General features: G+C 38.1%; 1 non-coding gene across 1 annotated transcript; it reads left to right on the forward strand.

Annotated features, from left to right (window-relative positions):
- The first annotated feature begins 21302 nt into the window (after positions 1-21302).
- Positions 21303-21406, forward strand: LOC139013316 (U6 spliceosomal RNA). The gene has a single exon (XR_011471978.1). It is a non-coding gene; the product is annotated as a U6 spliceosomal RNA (small nuclear RNA).
- The last annotated feature ends 757 nt before the right edge of the window (positions 21407-22163 follow it).

A 22163-nucleotide genomic window follows, 5' to 3' on the forward strand; every position in this document is an offset into this window, starting at 1 on the left:
CTCACACACACACACACACACACACACACACACACACACACACCACACAGTTTAAACAGAATCCAGAATACAACAGGGAAACATGTGGTGGGGCTTAGGCAAATAAAATATATTTTGAGTTGTGTTATGATTTTACCCTTTGAAAAGTGTATCATAATAGACCAAAAATAGCTTTATTTTTGAAGATGTAGAGCAAAACATTCAGAAACTAGTAATTTAATGGTTTTACAGAAATTTAATTAATGATTGGCCCAGTATGAAAAGGAGCTAGAGGAAAGGGGGGTGGGGGACTGTGTGCAAAGGTATTAAGAAGTATGGATTGGTATACAAAATAGTCATAGGGATGTAAAGTACAGCATAGAGCCGTGGTCGGCAAACTGCAGCTCGCGAGCCACATGCGGCTCTTTGGCCCCTTGAGTGTGGCTCTTCCTAAGCCTTAGGAGTACACTAATTAAGTTAATAACAATGTACCTACCTATATAATTTTTTTTTAAATATTTTATTGATTTTTTACAGAGAGGAAGGAAGAGAGATAGATAGTTAGAAACATCGATGGGAGAGAGACATCGATCAGCTGCCTCCTGCACATCTCCCACTGGGGATGTGCCCGCAACCCAGGTACATGCCCTTGACCGGAATCGAACCTGGGACCTTTCAGTCCGCAGGCCGAAGCTCTATCCACTGAGCCAAACTGGTTTTGGCATACCTATATAATTTAAGTTTAAAAAATTTGGCTCTCAAAAGAAATTTCAATCGTTGTACTGTTGATACTTGGCTCTGTTGACTAATGAGTTTGCCGACCACTGGCATAGAGAATACAGTCAATAATACTGTAATAACTGTGTATGGTACCAGGTTAGTACTGGAAATATTATGGGGGGAACACATTGTAAAGTGCATGATTGTCTAACCAGGTGATTTTCTACCAGTGCACCACAAGAATTTGTAAAATATGCAATATCTGTCTATTTAGTTAGGGGCACTAATCTCTTTTCCCTTAGATTGTTAAATTAAAAAATAACAATAATACAGGCAACACAACAATAGCTGTCTGGTGTGAATGAATCAAAATTATATATATTTTTTGGTAAGACTGGCAAAAAATGTTTTTTTTAATGTGCCTCAGAATTTCAATACCTAGTTTATGTGTACCATGAGATGAAAAAGGTTGAAAATTGATGTTCTAACCACTATGCTGTACACCTGAAACTAATATAAAATAGTATTGAATGTAAACTGTAAGTGAAAAATAATGTTTTAAATAATAAATAAATAAAAGGATCTACATTGATATTTTGCTAAATTCATGTGCTACAATGTTAGCCCTGGATGAGGTCTGTGCTCCCACGTGACTGAGCTCTCAGCAGTAGAACGTGTGTGAAAGCCAAATGTGTCTGACCCAGGCGGGCCTGCTACAGGGTGGGTTCTCCTCTTCTGTGTGCTTCTCAGAGCTCTTCCTTGCTCTCGGCCAACTGGGACTGAGACAGGCACAGTGGCTGGAAGTCATGTCAGCCTCGGTTACTGAGTGATTCTGTAGAGAATTTCTGGTCCCACTGACCAGCAATACCACAGTTTATTCTTGTATTCATATGTATTAATTACTGTATGATAAACATGCATTAATTATTGCATAATTAATATTTCTCCATTATTATTCAATAAATTAATATGTAATAATTATTGAATACCAAATAATAATACAGGCATAAAGTCTGTGTTTCATGTACTCACAACTGTAAACTGACCTTCGCCCCACCCCGTATAGCAAGATAGAGAGTCTCTGCAAAAGCCAATTTAGTCTTTGTTTAGCTCTCCTTTCTTTTTTCCCTTAACTTTCAAATAAGAGAGAGCAAATTATTTTTATCTGTATCTTCATTTGCTAAGAGAAAATTAATTACACAAAAAACTTTTTTTTTAAATCCTCACTTAAGAGGAGAGAGAGAGAGAGAGAGAGAGAGAGAGAGAGAGAGAGAGAGAAACATCCATGTGAGAGAGAACTAGCAATCGGTTAGTGCTCTGACTGGGATCAAACCCCCAACCCAGGTATGTGCCCTGACCTAGAATCCAACTGGCAACCTTTCGGTGCATGGGATGACACTCAACCAATTGAGCCACTCCAGCCAGGCACAAAAAACTCTGCTACCAAATCATTTTCATTGACAGACTTGTGAGTACAAACAAATGCTATGAATCTTTGGAAAGCATATACAGTGAATAATGAACACATAGCATTTTACAATCAGAGAAAATGGTATGTGTATTTACTTTAGACACCTGGTGCCCCAGAAAATAATATATATGGGATGCAAACACACTAAACACCTATAGGCAAGAGTGGGGCAGGGGAAGGATCTTGATTTAGAAGAAAAAAAAACAAGCTCCCTCATTTCACATTAGACATGACCTATGGGAAGTCACTCGCATCACTGGTGATGCCACAGTTGCAGGGAGTCACGAATGGGTGTGTACAGAAATGAACCTATTGGTTAACTTTTCTCTCGTCAATTGTCAAGCGTTGTTGGTACTTTTAAGTCTTTAAAGACCTGCTGCCATTTGTCTGTGGTGTTGGCCCTTGCCCTGTCTTTTCTGTCTCTGCTTCAATACCCAGTGAGTTTTCTTTGGAAGCAGAGTGACAGACAGTCATCACCACCAGCAGGTCTTCTTGAGATTGATGCAACACAGGCAGAGGCCTTTGCCAAGAGTTAATAAAGACCATATTTAATAAAGTAAAGTAAAACAAAAAATAAGAAGAAAGAAAGAAAAATCTCATTTCCTACTGCAAACTTTAGAAGGGCTTTTAGAATTGCTAGTCTGGACAGAGGCAGTTTTACAAAAGAATAAATACAAAAAATAACTGGGGATAGCTAACTTATAACAAACAACCTGCCAAGAGATCTTCCAAATTCATTAGATGGAAAGTCGCCCTTCATTCTTAGAGACGAAAAATGTGATCTTCTCTAAGGGACAGCTGCATCCCACATGTACGTACTTTGCTAATCACGCATAGCCTTGAAAAGAATATGAATCCTTTTTTTTAATTTTGCCATGGCTTCCTGGCCACCACCTGCCATGTTCCTAAGGCTCACCCCAGGAATTCTGTGGCCCCATTCTCTTCTTAATAAACTTTTTTCTCAAACCCAGAGATTAAAGAGCCCCTTTGCTGAGTATGTGCAGAGCAAGGGTCGGGGCGCTCTGCAGCTGCTGGAGGAGCTGTCCTTCATGTCTGAAATAACAGAATGAAAGCAGCTGTGGAGGTCTTCTGGCACAGAGTACAAACAGGTCACCCTGGGAAGTGAAAGCTCTCATTAGGGTAAAATGTTCTGTGTTCCCCATTTGACTATCACGCACGTTCTGCACACCGCTCTGCAGTAGTTTAAAAAAAAATGTTATGTTCACAGGAAGAAAGCAAGGAGAAAAGCAAAAATTCCCATTAGTAATACTGAGTTTTCAAAAATCAACCATTTGGATCACAGAGAAAATTACAGTGTTATATTTTATTTTATCTAGCTGGATGCCTCTATACAGGGAAGGCATACTCGATAATTCCAGATAACATAGAAATCCATAGAGAGCTCTGGGACTGTCATTACACTAACAGTGACCTCATATTACATCCATCCACAAACTAAACTGTTACACTACAAACAAAGATAGGATCAAGCAGAAAATGTACTAATATCAGAAGTCCTGGATGTTCTTCCTTGAGCTGCCATTACTATCTGTGTTACTTTGAATATGACATTTAAATTTTTTGCTCAAGTCTACAAAATAAAGGAGTGACCATTGTCACTCAAAGAGCATTTTGTAAAATAATCAAGCAAAGTAGGCAGAAGAAAAGCTAAAATTCCTGAAAACATAACTACCCTTCACTTTCACTGAAGGTCTTGACTGAGTAACAGATTTCATGCATCTGAGAATAGTTAAAACCTAGAGATGATATGGAACTCACAATATACTAGATTCCTATAATGAATTGCATTTGGAAATAAAGATTAGATTAACAATAAAAATAGTGGAATCCCAATGCCCATTCAAAATTTCAAAGGGTGGGGAAAGAAGTCAGATTTCCTGGTTAAAAAAAATAAAGAAAAAAATCCAAAAGAAGGAGGAAGAGAAGAAAGAGGATCAGAAGGAAGAGGAGAAAAAAGAACACAAACACTTGAGGTTAAAATTAAGTTAATCTGCCATGTCATTTTCATATTCTACAATAGTAGTTTTTGAAGTATAGTCCCTGGACCACAACAACCTGGGCACTTGTTAGAAATTCCCATCTTTAGGCTATACCCCAGACATACTGAATAGGAGACCTTTGTTGGGGGGGCCCTGACCCTGCGTTTTGATAGGGCATTCTGATGCACACTGTACTTTATGAGCTATTACTGAGTTCTAAGTTCTACTAACTAGTACTAAGACTACTATTCTAGAAAAAACAGGTTGGATTTAATTAATAGGTGTTAGGTGGTTGACTGCCAGGACCACCTAAGGGACTTTTTCTAAGCTAGACATATGTCTTCCATTTTCACCCATTGAAAATCTCTGCCATAGTGAGCTATTCTATTGACAGGAGGATTTTTATATCCTTCAGATGAGTTTTGGTGGAAATTATGCTAAAAAACAAAGATTCAAGTATAGCACCAATAATAAATAAAAATAGCTGAACATTATCTTATACCTCCTTTGTATCAGCTCTGCACTGAGAACTGTACATTTTTTAGCTTTAATCCAACAACCCATTTTTGGGCATTATAGAATTTCAAGTTAAAACCATAATGTGGGATTTCCACCGCCAGTCGGCCTGGTGGTCAAATCCCTCTAGTGTTAACTACAACAATTAAGGCTTGGCTAGAACAAGACTGCGCACAGAGACCACAAGGGGGTGCACCAAGAAAGCATAAAAGATGCAGAGACAAAAAAACATGACAGAAATGGAGGATATGGAGCTAAGAATCGCAATTTTGAGGGCTTGCCATAAATTTGTGCAGAGCCTCACGAAAACTAATGAGACCCTCGATGCTACGATAAAGAAATTAGAAAGTAAGCATACACAGACTGAAATAAAGAGTATTATACCCAATAGCAGACCAGAGGAGCACAAGAATCAAACCAAAGATTCGACAAAAAACACCCAATTGGAAAAGCAAAATGAAAAAAGAATCCGAAAGTGTGAAGATAGTGTAAGGAGCCTCTGGGACAGCTTTAAGCGGACTCATATCAGAGTCATTGGAGTGCCAGAAGATGAGAGACAGCAAGATATTGAAAACCTATTTCAAGAAATAATGGCAGAAAACTTCCCCCACCTGGAGAAAGAAATGGACTTACAGGTCCAAGAAGCGCAGAGAACCCCAAACAAAAGGAATCCAAAGAGGACCACACCAAGACACATCATCATTAAAATGCCAAGAGAAAAAGACAAAGAGAAAATCTTAAAAGCAGCAAGAGAAAGAGGCTCAATTACCTACAAGGGAATACCCATACGACTGTCAGCTGATTTCTCAACAGAAACTTTGCAGGCCAGAAGGGAATGGCAAGAAATATTCAAAGTGCTGAATACCAAGAACCTACAACCAAGATTACTTTATCCAGCAAAGCTATCATTCAGAATTGAAGGTCAGATAAAGAGCTTCACAGATAAGGAAAAACTAAAGGAGTTCATCACCGCCAAACCAGTATTATATGAAATGCTGAAAGGTATCCTTTAAGAAGAGGAAGAAGAAGAAAAAGGTAAAGATACAAATTATGAACAACAAATATGCATCTATCAACAAATGAATCTAAGAATCAAGTGAATAAATAACCTGATGTACAGAATGAACTGGTGACTATAATGAATCAGGGACATAGAAAGGGAATGGACTGACTATTCTTGGGGGAAAAGGGGTGTGGGAGATGCGGGAAGTGACTGGACAAAAATCATGCACCTATGGATGAACTCAGTGGGTGGGGAGTGAGGGTGGAGGGTGGGGTGGGAGCTGGAAGGAGGGGAGTTATGGGGGGAAAAAAGAGGAACAAATGTAATAATCTGAACAATAAAGATTAAAAAAAAAAAAACCATAATGTGAAGAGATTACGTAAATTATGCAAGGCTCCACACTTAGTAGCTGGCATGATTTGGATTTTAAGCCCAGAGCCCATGACCTTTTCTCAGAAACAGCATTTGGGGTTCAATAGATCACTTATAGCTAAAGACATAGGATTAGTCACCATTGATACCTGATAAATAGCTGAAGCCTCTGCAAAGGACAAAAATTCTTACTGAGTAAAGAAAGAAGTGAGAACCAAGAACATAAGTCTGGGCAATGCCAACATTTAAGGGCCAAGTTTGGGTGACCAACCCTCTTCGTTTGCCCAGGACTAAGTGGTTTCCTAGAAAAGGGGACTTTCAGTGCCAACCATGAGATAGTCCCCAGCAAAATGGGATGTTTGGTTACCCTGCAAGTGCTCAAATAAGAGACAGCAAAAAAGAATAATGAGTAACGGGTGAGCCAAAGAATGGGGCATGGGTCACAAAGACTGAGGCTATGTAGAATACCCAGAAAGAGTCAATTCTCATTTCCAAGGCTTCAAAGAAGTCAAGAGTACGAGGGTGGAAAACACCCATTAGAGGGCATTACAGGCCTTCAGAGAATATTTTAACCAAGTGGTGGTGCCCAGGGCCAACTTGTTGGCTTGAAGAGAAATGGATGGTGGAGAAGAGGACCAAGCAGTTGCAATTAAAAAAAGGAACAAACATAAATTCAAGAGAGAGGCAGGATTAGAGGAAAATTGTAGTCTGTGTGTTAAAGATTAGGAAGATACAGGCACATTTTTAAACTTGGAAGAGAGAAAGTAGAGACTAGTTTACAATGTTGGAGAAGAGTCATGGCCAGAATGGCAAACCAGAAGAGATAAACATGAAAGCAATCTTGTCCCCTTTATTTTAAAAAAAAGTATCAACTAGAATCTGAGGTTTCAAAAAAATCAATACACATGGGTGTCTGTTATAAGCCAGTCTCTGTAACAAGTACAGTTTCTTATGTTGTCAAATTAAACTCTGGTTGAAGGAATCAAACACTCCCAAGTGAATTTCATTGGTGGCAACACCTTAAAGTTATATATGTGTTCTTGTGAACTACAAATAAATAGATCAGAGAAATTTACTGTGCTAGAAACATTATCACATGTTTTAAAAGATTTTCTTCACATTAATTAGCAAACTTCTCAGATGATTTACATGTTTATATAAATGATCATTAGTCAAGTTATTATGAAAACTGTAATTTGCCTTTCCTATTCACTGTTCAATACCTGGTAGACTTAACCCTGTTTGTAAATGGTTGACATTACTTTCTTTTTAATTCACTTCAGTTTAAAGCTAAACAGAAGCAGGAAAGGTGACCTCAAAAATTTTATCTGTGGTCTAGTTTTTACACACTCCAGAGGGGTGAAAAAAATAACCTTATATATTTTTTAAAAGTCTTCAGCTTTACATAAAATCATTTGTTCAAGTGCTAAAGCCTATACCATTTAAATTCAGTCTAAGTGCCGAAACCGGTTTGGCTCAGTGGATAGAGTGTCGGCCTGTGGACTGAAGGGTCCCAGGTTCGATTCCGGTCAAGGGCATGTACCTGGGTTGCGGGCACATCCCCAGTAGGGGATGTGCAGGAGGCAGCTGTTCGATGTTTCTCTCTCATCGATGTTTCTGGCTCTCTATCTCTCTCCCTTCCTCTCTGTAAAAAATCAATAAAATATATTTCAAAAATAAATAAATAAATAAATTCAGTCTAAGATTTATAACTAAGTAAAAAAATAAAAATATTTTGTCTGTATAAAAGAGTGGCTATATCCTCGGGATAATGTCTTAGAGCTACAAATTATCTACAAATGCTCACCAAAATTGAACTCAAATAGAAAGATGCCATAAATTAGACAAATAACTCTGCAATTTCTGGCACAGAGCAGGGGCTAAACAAAGGTTAATTCCCCTCAGTTTAGAGATGACAGACCAGTTTATGAAACTTTTCTAATATGAAATCAGTGATTTATCTTAACTGTTCCCAAACTGATCAAGAAGTAACTCATTTTACAAAAAGGGGGCGCGGGCATTCATGCCAATTTTTTTCTGAAGAGTTTTTTCCACATATTTATTTGTATACCAACATACCTCATTCTGTCAAGTCAATAGTTTCAAATATTTTAGATTATTGGTCAATACCATCAGTTTTGGATTAAAGGTCATGGAAACCACAGAGAACAAATATAATACCTTTTGTAATAGTTTGTGTAAATGCTAGCATGGTTATAAAGCTTGAGGAGAATAATGCCTAATCTATACAAATAAAAGTATAATGTGCAAATTGACCAAATGGCTGAACAGCGGAACGACCACTTGGATGACCTTCAAGACAAAGCCAGGGCTGCAACAGGGTAGAGATGCGAAGGCTGAGGCAGCAGGAGCTGCGAGGGCTGAGCCCCTTGCATGATTTTTGTGCACTGGGCCTCTCGTCCTACATAATAAAAGCACAATATGCAAATCGACCAAATGGCCTAACAGCAGAACGACTATCCAGACAACTATCCCATCCAGACAACTATCCGGACGACCATCCAGGACCAAACTATGATACCAGCCAAGGCAGGTGCAATGCAATTGCTCAGGGGCCCGGCCATCACCCCAAGATTGCCCTGCAGAGGGAGGCCCAGGCCACTGACTGGCGGGCTGTGGAAGGTAGGCGGGGCCTCCCTCTGCGAGGGAAGCCTGGGTCCCGGGTGCCAGAGGGAAGCTGGTGCTGACACCAGGGGAAGGAAGGTCTACTCTTGCACAAATTTCATGCATCGGACCTCTAGTGTTTTTTATAATGGCAGTGGTAGTGACATCAACATTAAATAATACCTTAACTTATAATAATCATATTGATAAATTAGTATGTGTATATTATTAACATTTTCTTCTTAATATAATAGCTCAAAAGAGCTGAATGATCTGTATCCAAGAATTCCACAATACTTTAACTACTGAAGACTGGCAGAAATGGAAATTCTAAGATGACACAAAACTATAGAGGTCAACTGCAAAGATCAAGAGTTAGTTAACTGATGATTAATTCATCAGTAAAGTCAGATGACAAATTTGAACTTAATATTTACATACTAGGCCAATTGTTTGACTGATGAAACTAACTGACTGATTCAGTAGCCTAAAGGGAGAGACTCAACAGTTTGATATTTAACTAACAACCATGGCCCTGCTTCCTATAAAACCACATGCTTTACTTGACATGGCATACACAACAATGTAAAACTATAACTACAGTTAAATCATTGTTATTTGTAATTAAAATATTAAATCATAGAAAACCCTTGGTTCTGGACATTTCAGTCTTACTTTTAATGGTTTGAAGTATTCAAATTAAAATTGCAACTGTAAGGCTATAACTACTACAAAGTATTACAACTATGAGTCAATAGATAAAAATAGAATTATAATGTCAATGAAACACTATAGGTAGTAAATGCACTAAAGAAAGTACAACCCAAATGTATAAAATATTTTAAAACTCACATTTTATAATATTCCAGGAGATTCCAGCATATTATTTGTTCTCTCTGATCATTCACATTGTCAATCACTCAACAAGAATCACTGCTTGCCAGTGACTATGCTCCGAGCTAAGTGAAATAAATGGGTGAGTATCACTGTCAGGAAGCCTTGATTGACTAGCAACCCAGAAGATAACAAAAAATTGCAACACGTAGAATAAGAAAGGAAACCTATCAGAAAAGCCATCTGAATATATTATTGAGGTAAGTGAAGTCCTCAGCTAGGAAAAATAAGGTTAGGAATTTTGCTAAACAAATCTGAAGTAAGTGTAATAAGAAGCATGTGTATTGTATTACACCCTGTCCTCCAAAAGAAATATCACAGAACATCAAAGCTATAAATTTTCATAGGTATTTTTGCTATAACACTAAATTATTTTAATATTTTGCAACTCCATCTGTTATAAATCTTAGAAAATATTCACTGGATAATCCTTTTTTCACTAACAAAAGAGCTTCCAAAATGGTTCTAATTCCCAAAATGGTATTAATTATTGAAATATAATAAAATTTGTTATATAAGAAATGCTTACTTCCCTACCTTTTCTCCAAAATCACAAGTAGAAAACCTTAGAAATTAGATAATATGTCATTATACTGGTGGTAAAACTGAAGTACCACAGGATTTATTTTTCTTTTGTAGAAATGGGGTTGAGCTTTAGTAACACTAAATCACTGTAAGGCTATAAAAAAGCTTCTTTTAAAAAAAAAAAATTTAATGATTTCAGAGAAGAAGGGAGAGAGAGAGAGAGAAAGAGAGATAGAGAGAGATGATGAAAATCATTGATTGGCTGCCTCCTTCATGTCCCCCACTGGGGATTGAGCCTGCAACTGGGCATGTGCCCTGAGCAGGAATCAAACTGTAACCTCCTGGTTCATAGGTTGACGCTCAACCACTAAGCTATGCTGGTTAGGCTAAATGACAGCTTCTTTCATAGAAGAACAGAGCTAGCATCTGATGTATGTTTTTTCTTTTTTCAACCTACACCTCTTGCTATTTAATTATATCTTATTGAAAAAGTCAATTACTCCTCTTTCTCTCCTTGTACCTTTCTCCCCCTCATCACTGTATTCTATCCCATTAGAGACTCCTCATGACCTTCCTAAACAAGTAGTGGCATAAGATTCAAGAAACTTGGCTTGCCCTAGCCGGTTTGGCTCAGTGGATAGAGCATCGGCCTGGGGACTGAAGGATCCCAGGTTTGATTCTGGTCAAGGGCATGTACCTTGGTTACGGGCACATCCCCAGTAGGGGTTGTGCAGGAGGCAGCTGATCAATGTTTCTCTTTCATTGATGTTTCTAACTCTATCCCTCTTTCTTCCTCTCTGTAAAAAATCAATAAAATATATTTTTTTAAAAAAGAAACTTGGCTTATCACTTGGCTTTGCCACTTAATTTGTTACTTATTCATTTCCCTTCTCCTTGTATGAAAAAAGTTTTAAGATGTCTTAGCTAGTGATAGTAGTTGAGCATAAAATGAGATAAAAAACATTTTTGTATCATATTTGTCAATCCCTTTCAAACTTGTTTAGAGAAAATTTTAAGGGCTCAGTGTTGGTCTGGAATTGTTCCCTACAATTATGTTTAAATACATGGTCTATACTAATCCCACTTTTCATAAAACTCTAATGGAATACCCAACTACCAAGAGTGTATATGAGGTTCAGACTCTGAAGCAGGCGTGGCCATGGCTCAGACCAGCTCTACAGTCAGATGCCTGAGTCAGAACCCTGCTACAACTGTGTGGCTGCGGCAGGTTACTCAGCCTCCCTGAGTCTATTTTCCCATCTCCAGATGGATAAATAATAACATAACCAACATCACAGGCTGTTTTGAGAATTAAATGAGTTAGCCATAAAAAAGAACTTAGTATGCTTTCTAATAATAAGTGCTCAAAAAAATTTTGGCGTTTAGTTCTGCTTTACAAGGGAAATTTTATTTTTTATTTTGTCTAGGAGAATGGACACTAAAACCCAATACAATATAACTCCAAAAATACACTCTGTTAATAGACAGCATGCAACGTTCATAATGTTCCAAAAACAAGTAGGTAAATTTTCAGTAATACCCATAACCCATCACTCCACTCAAACACATGGAGCATATTACAGAAGACTCTATTGGATTAAAGGTCTTCTGTTGTGTAAGAGCATTTGTGTGTGTGATTATAGACATTCCTTTTCTCTAATCCCATCTGCATTATAGTCTGGACAGTGTCATCAGTGACAAAGCTCAGAATTGAGTCCAGATGGAAGCAAAAACATTTTTTACTAGTCTAGTGCAGGAAATGCCATAACAGGAACATATTTAATATGAGAGATGGAGATAGGAGATCCCTTTGAGGCTAAACCAAGCTTAGATAATTTGCAATACAAATATCACTGTTCTTTTCATGTCCTACCTTTCCAGTTATTGCAAAAGACCTCATTCCTAAGCTTAGTAAAGACAGAGCTATTAAAAATAAATAAGTAACAGCCCTACATTATCATCCTTGTGTCATCATCAATGGAAGATGAAAAGAAAGTAAAGTGTTCTTAGAATGTTGCCTATAAAATCTAAGGCTGGGGTTTTGATATGAACATCAGTCCAGGAGAATTGTACACCAATAAAAAATACAGCCCCGTGTTTAAGAAATGTAAAAATATTTAAAAGGTTATTGGTGACAGAATACGCACACTTAATTACTCTTCTTCTCTTCCTTTGTTACCTCATTAGTATTCAGCTATTTCTTAAAAATTGTGGTAAACTAACTGTCGTTTATCTCTACTTCTTGTACATGGGAGAGTACATTCCTAGCTCCCTAGTAGTTAGGCAGGGCCGTGTAACTGGTTCTGGCTGGTAGGCTATGAGCAGCAGTGATTTGCTTTAATCCCTGTGCAAAGCATTTAATTGCAGATACAAAACTCTCTCTCAACCCTTCTTGTCCTCTCCGTGATTTTCAGAGAGAATATATGAAAGATGCTGGAGCTTCTGATAGTTAAGGTCCCTATAAAGCAGGGCCTTCCTCCAACCCAGATAGGACTACAGCATCACTACTACCTTCCCACTGAAATTTGATAGTGATTACTGGAATGGAACCCAAACCATTCTGCCTAATACAAGCAAGAATCAATATGTCTGCCAGATTCCTGGAATGGCTGTTGAATTCTTCTCATTTTACTATTATTAGTGAGAAATGAAACCATCTACACCCACACAGTTTATTATCTTCAATAATATAACACTATTCTTGGGCCATTTTCATCAACATGACTTTACTACTCCTGGAAAATGTTGCCCAGTGGTTAAAAAAAAAGTTGCAAATAGCTGTACTGTTAATTTCAAATACTTCCTGATAATCTGTTGAAGTGCATATCAAACTGCTCAACTTCTCAATTTATACCATCAAATCACTGTTTACTCTCCAAGACTCTCTTTGAAACCCTTGTCTCTAAACCCTTGTGTTCCATGCCCATCAGTCCTACCCCATCTTATCATGAACCTTGTCCAAGGAATCTATATCAACACAGTTTTGAAAAGAGTCAGTATCAATTGAATGTGGCACTCTCATGTTGAAACTTACTAGTATTTACTAATCCTGGTCTAGAAGACTCAGGAATTAGAGGGTTCTGGTACATCTGAAGACACAGAAGGTGGAGCCAACAGTCTCAAAAGGTAAAGGATTCAGATACATCTCATATTGTACCTAGTCAACTATAAATCAAGTGTGAGGCTAGAATAATGATTTTTAACTCTTATTAAATCTCCAAAAGGGTGCCTTTTGTGTATTCTCTCTCAGGAAACTACTGAAGGATGTCCTTCATCAAAATGAACAAGAAAACAGAAGAAAGGATACATAGAATCTAGGAAGCAAGAGTTTCAGGATCCCACCAGGCCTAGTGAGCGGTCAGCTAATGCAGAGTGAGAGGTGAAAACTCCCGGAGGCAATTCCTTGGAGATATAGATACCAATGCATTATCTAATGTGCTTGAGCTTAACAAATATTAGTGTGCACAGATTCGTGCACATTGAAAGGAAATTAATTAGAAGGTGGGCAACAGGGGAGACTGGGCGAGATGTCTGGACATGCTCTGAAACCAACCTCCCATGGTCCCTCCCGGTCAGCCGCACCTGGGGCAGCGCCACAGCTCAAAGGGCATCTGAAGAGTGAACAGGGTCCTCCAGCAGGAGGGGTCTCTGGGCCTGGCCTGCTGGGATGGGGCCAAAACAGACAGTCCGACATCCCCTGAGGGGTCCCAGAGTGCGAGAGGGCACTCTGCAAAGTTGCTGTTGCTTGGCAGCTCCTGCGTTGAGCATCTGCCCCCTGGTGGTCAGTGTGCGTCATAGCTACTGGCTGGTCGCTTAGCCTTTTTTATCTATATAGGGTTTTATTAAAACCCTAATATGCAAATAGACCAAACAGCAGAACCGAACCAGTCATTATGATGTGCGCTGTCCACCAGGGGATGCACACAGAACATGGCGGGCATCGGCAGCAGGTGGCAGAGCACGGAACATGGCAGGCATCGGCCGCTGCGGGATGGTGGAGCAGGTGAGCAGGGCGCCAGACCAACGTGGGGCACCAGTCACTGTCACTGGGGCGAGCCTCTGGTGGTTACTGAAAATTCTTTGCTCCCACTCACCACGGTCCTGCCCAGCGCTCGCACCATTGCTGGTGCCAGCCCCACTCGCCCCTCAGGGCTTCTCCACCTCCCCCTGCTCCTGAGGGACGATCAAGGCTGGCAGCCACCTCTCGCACCTGCTGCCGGCAATGGTCCTGCTCACACCCGCTGCTGGTGCCAGCCCCAATCGCTCCACACCATCAGCGGGTTCAAGCAGGGCTGTCTCCATCAGCGTGTGGGAGTAGCGGCGGCGGTGGGAGTGGGGCTGCTGGCAGATGGGACAGGGGAGGAGGGGTCCGCAGTGGGAGGGGCCGGGCAGGGGGCGCGGAGGTTGGGCTAAGACCTGCCCCTGTGCCCACTGTAGCCTCTTGGCCACAGTTCCTTTCAAAGTGCACAAATTCGTGCACCTGGCCCCTAGTATATAGATAATGTGGGAAGGTTCTACAATTTTATTGGAATATTTGGGAAGTGTGACCAAAACTTCTAAGTGTCCCACAATATCCTTTCTTGTACTCTTACTCACATTACTTCTTGGAATGAGAATAAAGATGTTTTCTAGTTTCCTTTGCTGCTAGGGGCAGCTATGTAACTAAGGTCTGGCCAATGGATGATAAGTAGAAATGAAGTTTGAAACTCCTGGGAAGTATACTCAAAGAAAGTAAGTATGCTCTTATTCGTTCATTTTTTCATGCTTGTAGATGTAATGTGGGGAAATACATGGAGCTTGAGTCACTAGGTCAGCAGTTCTCAACCTATGGATCACGACCCCTTTGGGGGTCAAATGACCCTTTCACAGGGGTCGCCTAAGACCATCGGAAAACACATATATAATTACATATTGTTTTTGTGATTAATCACTATGCTTTAATTAGATTCAGTTTGTAACAATGAAATTGGGGGTCACCACAACATGAGAAACTGTATTAAAGGGTCGTGGCATTAGGAAGATTGAGAACCACTGCACTAGGTAGAAGTCTATGTTGAAGACAGAAGAGCAATAAAACAGAAGGAGAAGCCTGAAACACTGATAATCACGGTACTACCATAAGAACCCTGAACTGCTCACCTACAGACTCGAGTTTCCAAAGATTAAATAAACTCCTACCTTACTAAAGCCACTAGGTTGTTTTTTTTTATGTCTCTAGTCTAATGGAATCTGATCTTATATATCATAAGAAGAATAAATACATATAAAGCTAAGTAAATGAAAATATGAAGTAATTATGAACTGCAGAGAAAATAAGTTTTATTTTTAAAAAAGCAAATGTCTTCAGAAGACACCATTTCATTTACAATAATGTGACTATCATATCATAAGATTATAAAAACTGAATGTTGATTTAATCAATAATTGTGATATAACTATTTGAAAAGATGATTGGAAAAGTAAATCCTCATCCACTTTAATAAATAGTCAACATATAATTCTTAAAATTGATAAATAAATATCAGTAAGTATGTAGATAAATACCAGAATAAACTACTATATGAGTTCAAAGTGTTGAAAGTCTTTACCAGCGATTGCCTTTAGTAAAGAAGCTAGGTGATAGGGGGTGGGAGGAGAAGGGGGCGGAGGTTATTACAAACTTTGAAGTATTATTTGATTTTTAAAGTCTGTGTATTTATCTCTTTAATAAAAATTTAAGTAATTTTTAGTGGCTATATTGGGTCAGATGGTCTACCTGGCTTAGATACAGTAAGATGCACTTTAATTAAGAGTAACATCATCCTGGCTGGTGAGACTAGAGACACAAATGTAATTTATCACTTAATCTCTGTAATGACATAGTCTCTAGAACATAGTTGAATTATTTGAACATTTGTATTTGACTATCAAGAAGATACTTCTGTTACTTCAGAAAAAAAATAGTATTTATACAATATACAACCTTTTAAGGCTCCACAGAGGAGACTGCATAAACTTCTTATTGACTCACTTGTCTTCCACATTACCCTATAAGCAACATGAGGGCTAGGATAGTGTTTGGTTTTCCAGTTACGTCTTCTGATCAGTGTATGACAATGATAATTATTCAGTAAGTGATAATAAATGGAACCATTTCTGGGTCTATTGTCTTGTTAACTTACTATGATCTTCCAATGATCCATGGATAATTTTTACTTTCTCATTGGAGCATGTCATTTCTTATTGATACTCAAAAAGAAATCATGCATAGGATTCCAGTGAGAGAAGACATTCCAGAGAGAGAAATCGGTGATATCCAAAACATAGAAATGGAAGAGTGCATAGCTTTGACAATGCTAAAGGTAGGGGCAGGGCAAGATACTGACCTTGGCCCAGCCCCATATACTTTCAACAACCCAGAATGGACTTTAAACTCAGAGACTTTTATTAAACTGCCCAGGGCACACTCCCAGTTTGTAGTAAAAAGATTAATTCCCCATCGCTCTGTTGTCTACAGCAATGGATGAGTAATTTTTATTGTATACAGATATAGATTGAAATAAATGTATTTACCCTCATACATTGAGGGTAATGAACCACATCATTTGTCTTTAGAGGACAGTGGAGAACTAATGACACAGAGTTCTTTTTACATCATTTTATACTATGTTTGCTGTTCAAAGATGAGTTGTTTTTAAAAAGTTTTTGTTGATTTTTCAAAAAGAGACAAAGGTGGTGGGAGAGAGAGAGCGAGGGAGGGAGAGAGAGAGAGAGAGAGAGAGAGAGAGCGAGACATTGATGTGAGAGAGAAACATGGATCTGCTGTCTCCCACACAAGCCCCGACTGGGGATCAAACCCAAAACTTGAGTAATGGGCTCTGACCAGGAACTGAACTGGCAACATCCCGCCCCTTCATCCGCCCTCCAACTCCCACCCCCAGCATGGTATGATGCTCAACCAACTAGCCAGGGCCAAAGACAAGTTTCAAAAACAATCATTTCTGAAGCTTATTCAGTGTCTACAAAACTTTGAATAAAAGGCATGATCAATAAATTAGAGATGTCATGATGTGCTCCTGCAGGAATGTGAGATTAAAGCAGAATCCAGTTATTTAGAAACCACAGACCTTACTTAAGAAAATGGGAAGTTTGGGCAAGTTCTCATGGGTTCAGTATCCATTTTCTGCCCATAAGACACTAGCAATACACCCTGCCTAGGCCACAAGCATTCATATTACAAGCGGGGGCTTCCTGATCCACTCTCACCAATCATCCTGGTATAAGGGCTGGAAAAGTGAAATAGCATGTGCTTACATAGTCCTTTCTCTAGCAAGAATGTGACTTAGTGTTTTGTATTCAAAAAGTAAATTCCAGTTTCTCAAAAAAATATTTTAAAATATAAATTAGTTCCTATAACACATAGCAAGAAATGTAATGATTGCCAAGATTGAGAAATGAGGTTGAAATTATAAACGGGGGTGGGGGCAGTAGATCTATCTACAATTTACCTAATTCACTAGAAAACTGTGCAGGTTCTATAATGTTGAGATTCTCAATTTATCAGTATTAAAGATGACACTAATTTATACTTGAAATGGGATTTTCTGATATTAACTGTTTATTTGAATGACATTATTTTTATTATTACTTTTTAATTTATTGGAGTGACACTGGTTCACAAAACCATACAGGTTTCAAGTGTACAACTCAACAAAACATCATCTGCACACTGCATTGTGCACACATTGCCCCAAGCAAAGTCTCTTTTGGTCTCCATTCCCTTTGCCCATCTCTACCAACCCTCACCCCCTTTCCCTCTGGCTAACACCACATTATTATCTATGTGTTATATCTATATGTTGTTGGGTTTTTTTTTTTGTTTGCTTATCCCTTCACCTTCTTTCATCCAGCCCCTGAACATCCCTCCCCTCTGCCAGCTGTCCGTCTGTTCCATATATCCATGCCTGTTTCTACTATTTTGTTTGTCAGTTTATTTTGTTAATCAGATTCCACATATAATTGAGATCATATGGTATTTGTTTTCCTCTGACTGGCTTATTTCACTTAGCATAATAATTTCCAGGTCTATCCAAGATGTTGCAAAGGGTGAAACGTCCTTCTTTTTTATGGCTGAGTAATATTCCATCGTGTAAATGTACCATAGCTGTTTTACCCACTCATCTACTGATGGAGCTGGACTGTTTCAAAATCTTGGCTCTTGTAAATAACATTGCACCAAACATAGGGGTGCATATATTCTTTCGAATTAATGTTTCCAGTTTCTTCGGATAAATTCCCAGAAGTGGAATCACTGGGTCATAAGGCAGTTTCATTTAATTTTTTTAAGGAATCCATATTGCTTTCCGTGGCTGCACTAATATGCATTCCCATCAACAGTGCATGAGGGTTCCCTTTTCTTCACATCCTTGCCAAAACTTGTTGTTTATTGATTTATTGATGTGCGTGCTGTGTTGGAGGTTGTTCTTATTTCAATTAAAAATGTTCTTTTATTTTTCACTGATACTTAGAAGGAAAGATCACTAACAGTATCAGGCTATAGTAAATCCCTCCTGAAATTGTTTCCCTCTTAGATTTAATTATAATACAAATTGTTTTTCTTTTTTATGCAAAGATGATCCTGCTGGAAGTAATAACTGTGTGTATGTGTAGCTACAAAGACAAGTGTGTGACCTGCTGTGCTTCTCTCAATTATAGTTTATGAGATTAGCCTACTTTTAAATTCCAGTGAAATCTATTTAAGCCATTTACTACTTCAAAATACTAAAAACATGTTCTGAATCACTTAAGATACAAATGTGAGTCTGTAGCTATTTTGTGTTAATTGCTTGCTTATTTTATGCCCCTCTCTGTAGTATACGGTTTTACCCAAAACAAAATAAGGTTCAGATTTAGAGAAAATATTTTCTTTTCCTTTTAAAAATTTATTAAACTTATTGAGGTGACATTGGCTAATAACATTATATAGGTTTCAAGTGCACAGCTCTATAATACATCATCTGCTTGTTGCATGGTCAATCATCCATTTGTCACCATATACTTGATCCTCTTTATGCTTTACTACTTCCTCACCACCACCCTTTCCCTCTGGTAATCACCATATTGTTGTCTGTGTGTGAGTTTTTGTTTGCTTGTCATGTTTGTTCATTTGTTGCTTTCAGTTTTATATCCCACATATGAGTGAAATCTTATGGCTCTTTACTTTTTCCATCTGACTTATTTCACTTAGCATGATATTCACAGGATCCATTCATGTTGTTGAAAATGGCAGCATTTCATCTTTTCTTATGGCTGAGTAGTAAGAACACTTTTTAAAAAAATATGTTTGGGACCATGAGAAAAGAGATAAGAAGCATTCAGTTCTCCCTCTATAGACAATTCTCTACTGTCAAGAGCTCAGAATTGCACGTCCTCAGGGCTGCTTTCTACAGCTGCTCCAGAAAAGCTGAGGCCTAGAAGGGGTCCATTTGTAGTGGCCTCCAGAGTTGAAAGGGAATTTCTCAATATCAAGCAACAAGGAAAATGGAGACCTTGCACTCAATTTTTAGTTGAATATTTGCTACTACTACCAAGACTCATACGTACCTCCAGTAACACTCTCCAGGCTTTGGGAAAGAATCAATCAAGTAAGGTCCCTAAGGAGGTATGAAAAGAAGAACTTAACCCAGAGGCCCAGGGAGAAAGTAGTTTTAATCTGAAAGTCTACTTCGGCTACCATGATTAGAATGTGCCAAGGATACGTATGAATGCAAGTAAGTATGTGGCAGAAGAAGGAAGCGCAGATAAATAAGAGGTCATGGGACAGCATCTACTGCAGAAATGCCATATACATTTGCACACATATTTACTAAACACTAAATCAGAGCGTAAAGTTAATCAAAGCTTAAATGCCTCTGTGATTATTTTATGTAATTATTTTTTATTTTGCATTATTTTGTGTGTATTTTGTATTGTTTATATAATTATGTTTTATGTGTGTAATTAGTTTAAAGCTCATTGAGAAAATGTATATATACCTCCTAGTTTGCCTATTTAAAGTTCAAGTTTATCCATGTTATTAGCCATAATTATTAGCATCCCTTGTTATACTCTAAAGTTCCAAATATCAAAACCACAGTAGCATAAAACAGTACCTATAACAGATTCGTAATGACATTTTTTACATTAAAAGGGAAATCTACTTGTGTTTATGTTCAATAAATATTTTTAAGCCCTCCACCTAAGATATTGTTCAGGCTAAGAGCCAGGGCAGATTTCATGAGAATACCTTGGAATGCACATGAACTTTCTTAATGTATACTCAATTACTTTGCCTCTCGCGTGGCCTGCACTATCTCTTAGAACATCACATGCTCCAAGGGTGCTAATCCTTTAGTGTTTCCCAACACCCTATGAAACAGAATTCTGCATGGCCACTCCGAAGTTTAGAAAACGTTGTTGCAAGATTCTAAAGTCAGGACAGAAGTAGCCTTGTGATGCTTCATAGTAATTATTCCTTCATACCATAAATACTTCAGAAATTGGCTTTTCTTCCAAGATAAATCAGTTTTAAGTGATATACTGTGCCATGGTAGAATAAATAATAGAAAACGGAATTACATTTCATTATGCTGTGTCACATTAAGTCATATGATAAATGCAGAAAGAGTTCTTATTGGGGAATTTTTAAGCTTTGGCTTCAGTAGAAAACATTTTTCTTTTAATTTATGGCAAGTCAAAGTGGAAATCTCAACTGTTACAAATAATTTAACTACTTTCAACAATGTTTCAGACAAACAGATTGCATCTGCAACATACATATAAGGCTAAAATTAAAAAAAAATATGTTTAGCTCTAATTTTTACACTACAAATGCAAACTAACAAATTAGATAATACATGCTTCTACTTAAATTAATTTTTGCCAATAAGATAAAGCCTTAGAAAGATGTACCCACTCTTTTTTTAGAATGTCATTTATTATATTATGTTGAGGAAAAATAACTAAGCCAGAAAATAAACAGTGGAAGTACATAATGTAGAACCATGCAATTTAGAGAAAAATAATATTAGGAAATAATATATAAAAATTAGCTTTATCTAAAATATTGGCATTCTTGAATTTTATGATTTATTGGAGAAGTAGGAGTCAGTGAAATAATCTTATCAGAGCATATAAAAAGTATGATAAAACCTGTTTTCACAATAAAAAGTGAGGGTTGGTGCTCACTTCAGCATCACATATACTAAAATTAGAACAATACAGAGATTAGCATGGTCCATGCATAAGGATGGCATGCAAATTTGTGAAGCATTCCATATTAAAAAAAAAAAAAAAAGTGAGAGGGTTGTTCTCTGAGGTAGTCCCTAGCGAGGGCTGAAAATTATGTTCAGTCTCTTCCAAGCCTTATAGCACAAGAGACAATCTATGGGCATAATCACATAGCAGTCAATTCAGAGTTACAATACAACAACTGACAATAGTTATCATACAACCTGTTTAAAAATGTAGCAGGATAACACTGCTAGTGTAGTAAAAAAAATTATGTTCTGCCCTAACCGGTTTGGTTCAGTGGATAGAGCATTGGCCTGCAGACTGAAGGGTCCCAGGTTTGATTCCGGTCAAGGGCATGTACCTGGGTTGCCGGCACATCCCCAGTAGGGGATGTGCAGGAGGCAGCTGATCGATGTTTCTCTCTCATCGATGTTTCTAACTCTCTATCCCTCTCCCTTCCTCTCTATAAAAAATCAAGAAAATATATTTTTTTAAAAAAATTATGTTCTGAACCTGAATGGATCCAAGGAATACAGATAGCCAAAATTGGGTTTGACAACCATTCTATCATATCAGGCTAGGTTAGATTGAAGTAACAAATAACCTAAAAATTTCACTGGATTAAAGGAGAAAACTTAATTCTCTTCATGTCCATTGTCTTAGTCAGCTTGGGCTGCCATGACAAAATGCCATAGACAGGGTGGCTTAAACAACAATTATTTTATTTCTCATAGTTCTGGAGGCTGGAAAGTCCAAGATCAATGTGTTGGCAGAATCAGCTCTTGGTGAGAGGCCTCTTCTTGGCTTG

Source organism: Myotis yumanensis, unplaced genomic scaffold, assembly GCF_028538775.1.
Source record: "Myotis yumanensis isolate MYYU_CA2020_CCGP unplaced genomic scaffold, mMyoYum1.0.hap1 SCAF_6, whole genome shotgun sequence".
Lineage (NCBI taxonomy): Eukaryota > Metazoa > Chordata > Mammalia > Chiroptera > Vespertilionidae > Myotis > Myotis yumanensis.